This window comes from Lampris incognitus, unplaced genomic scaffold (genome assembly GCF_029633865.1).
Source record: "Lampris incognitus isolate fLamInc1 unplaced genomic scaffold, fLamInc1.hap2 scaffold_395, whole genome shotgun sequence".
Taxonomy (NCBI): domain Eukaryota; kingdom Metazoa; phylum Chordata; class Actinopteri; order Lampriformes; family Lampridae; genus Lampris; species Lampris incognitus.
Window position 1 is genome coordinate 9,865 of NW_026611354.1, and position 3,288 is coordinate 13,152.

The following is a 3,288-nucleotide window of genomic DNA, read 5'->3' on the forward strand; positions in this document are numbered from 1 at the left end:
GTTCACTTCTATTCAGCAGTGTCGTTGTGGCTCTGGACACCAAGTGCGGTTTCTACTGACACCGGTTAGACCTTTAACCAGACCTCCTCTGGTTTGAAACTTCATTCAGCCGAGGTGGGAAGTGTTTAAGGTTTTAGGATGTGTTTGCTTTTTGGATTTCACTCACAGATGTTTTGCAAGTTTCACCAGAAGGAGCGGAACAGGAGAAACGGACCTCTGAACCATTGTTTGGAATGGCAAACTGACCCATTTTGGATCACTGTTTTAGTCTGTTGAACGGGTAATGAATAGGATTTCGGTTTATTTTGTCATGTGGAACAGTTACACACAATTTTGCCAGTGCAATGAAAGGCTTGCTTGTAAAAATAATTTGCATGGGCGTTGCGTGACAGCAAGATAATAATCAACCCTGAAAAATAACAGGTAAATAGTTTGAGAGCTCCACCGCCAGACATTTGCCATACTCGGCACCATCTTGGGACTGGCCAAGCTAAAGATAAAGAAATCTTTTCCAGCAAACTGCTAAATAAATGTATTATTGCTCAAGATCGCAATCTCACTTGGGTGCCATGTTACTGCCAGTGACAGGGTTGTGATGGTACTGTTAGCTGCATAGCTAGCATTCTTTGAGTTGCTGTAACCACCCATCTTAATTCCAACGTCTGCCTGTTGAGATATACAAATACAAACCTGAAGGATGAGGATGAAAATGTTTAATTTACCACCTAAAAATATCTCTTCAGCATTCCTGGTAACATATACCCCCCACACCCACACACAGTGAGACCCAGCTCAGTGAATCAGAGGGTAAAAATCAGGAGTTAATCTTGTGGTTTTGGTACCTTTCACAACATCCTCTATGCCACGGCTGCCGGTTCATTAATTACTTTGACGGGTCCCATTTTGTGTTTGGGGTTTACAAAGCGGCGTCCGCACACACACTCCAACCGAACATATTTATGGCCTGCAGACTGTACAGGGGCTGTTCTCCGCCAGCCTTCACTTTCTGCCTGCTCTCGGCTGTGAAAAGAGAGAGAGAGAGCAAGAGAGAGAGAGAGAGAGAGCATGAAAGAGAGAAAATGAATGCGTGAGGGATGAATGCGTGGCCCTGGGGGTCAGCTTAATGGAGTGAGACCCTGGCCCCTTTTGACTTCCACTGCTACACTATTAACTCCCCACAACTCCTAAGACCTGCACTCCTTCTTCTTTTCTCCTTTTTTCTTTTTTTTTTGTGGTGGTGGTGGTGGGGGGGTGGCAGGGGAGCATTTCCTGTTTTGTTTGTTTTAATTTATTTTCTTTTTCTTCAACCTTTGTAAGAAGATCTACTTGCAGATCTGTTGTTTTGCTCCACATACCCCCCCCCCCCACACACACACAGCTGCATTACAGCCAGGGTTGAGTGTACTGCATTGATGCAATTGTGCTTTCTGACACACAGATCCTGACCACAGGGCTGTTTAAAGTGATTCTTGTGCTTGTGTTTAAGCTTCTGTGTGTGTGTGTGTGGGGGGGGGGTGTTATCAATAACAAGTGAGTGGGGTGTGTTTCTTTAAGACAAGCCCATAAATGGTGGCCCCAGTCACCACCTTCCTCCCGGAGCGGGGGCTGGACGTAGCCTGAGTTTTCCTTGGTGGGTCAGCTCTGCCATTGAAGTGTGAATGGCCTGCCATGGCAGATTACTCCGTGCAGCTGTCCCCCTACCGTGGAAATTAAGTTATGCCCCGTGTCAGCAAGTTTTGTGTTTTCCTCTCTCTTACTCTTTCTCTGTCTCCCTAACCCCCCCCCCCACCTTGTCCTCCTCCTCCCTCCATTACTGGAGCCTCCCCACCCCGCTCCTATTCCTTAAGGCTGTGGAGGAGGAGGAGGAGGAGGCCTCTGTTAAGTGCACAACCAATGGAGGCTTTTGGAAAGAAGAGTTGGGTTGAGGGTAATCATGCCTGTAAAAAAAAGAGAGGGAGAGTTGGAGAGAGAGAGACAAACAGAGAGAGGGAGAGTGAGAGAGAGAGAGAAAGAGAGTGTGTGTGTGAGAGAGCGAAAGAGGGGGAGCAACAGAGAGGGCAAGAGAGTGAGAGAGCAAGAGAAAGACTGAGCGAGGGAGAGACTAAGAGAGAGAGAGAGCGAGAGAGAGGGGGGAACAAGAGAGAGAGAAGAGAGTGTGTGTGAGAGGGGGGGAACAGAGAGAGAGGGGGGAGCAAGAGAGAGTGAGAGAGCAAGGGGGAGCGAGAGAGACTGAGCGAGGGGGACTAAAAGAGAGAGAGCGAGCGAGAGGGGGGACTAAGAGGGGGGAGCAAGACAGAGAGAGTGTGTGAGAGGGAGAGGGGGAGAGAGAGAGAGAGAGAGAGAGAGAGGGAGCGAGAGAGGGGAGACAGAGAGAGAGAACGAGATAGAGGGGGACAGAGAGAGGGTGGAGCAAGAAAGACAGAGTGTGTGTGTGAGAGAGAGAGAGAGAGAGAGAGGGGAAGAGAGAGAGAGAGAGAGAGAGAGGGGAAGAGAGAGAGGGAGAGAGAGAGAGGGGGAGAGAGAGAGAGGTGCCAAAACAGATTTGGTGCTCCCATCGTTTGGGAAAAGCGTGAACTCTCCTTGGAAGAGGGTACTGGTACTAAGCAATGGTATGCAAGATTACCATGATAGTAACCTGCCCTTCTACACACACACACACGCACACACACACGTACGTATATGTACATACACACAGGCACAAACACACATGTATTGCTAAACCCAACTTTCTAACACACGCCTGCATGTAAACATGTGCAGCGCTAATGCTCCCAGGCAGCCATTCCTCAGAACCAGCAGTATCTCACCATCTCCTGGCGGCCGTCCGACACCACTCATGGCCCTGGCCTCGTGTGTTGTTTATTTGTGGGTGTGTTTGTTTGTACTGTGGTCAAAGTGAGAGGCAAACACTCCGGCTCAGTAATGTGTTAACATAGCAGCAGGGTCCCCCCGCAGACCATAAAGCAGCTTAACACTCCAGTTATTACCGGCTGCCGCAGTGTCCAGCTCCATCCCTACCTACTGCTACAGGGTCACACCGATTATACAAGTTAAAGCTTTTTAATAACTCATGGCATGGTATATAGTTTCTATCTATGTATCTATTCATTCATTCATCTTCAGCCGCTTCTCCGGGGTCGGGTCGCGGTGGCAGCAAGCTAAGTAGGACACTCCACATGTCCCTCTCCCAAGCAACACCCTCCAGCTCCTCCTGGGGGATCCCAAGGCGTTCCCAGGCCAGGCTGGGCAGGTAGTCCCTCCAGCGAGTTCTGGGTCTACCCCGGGGTC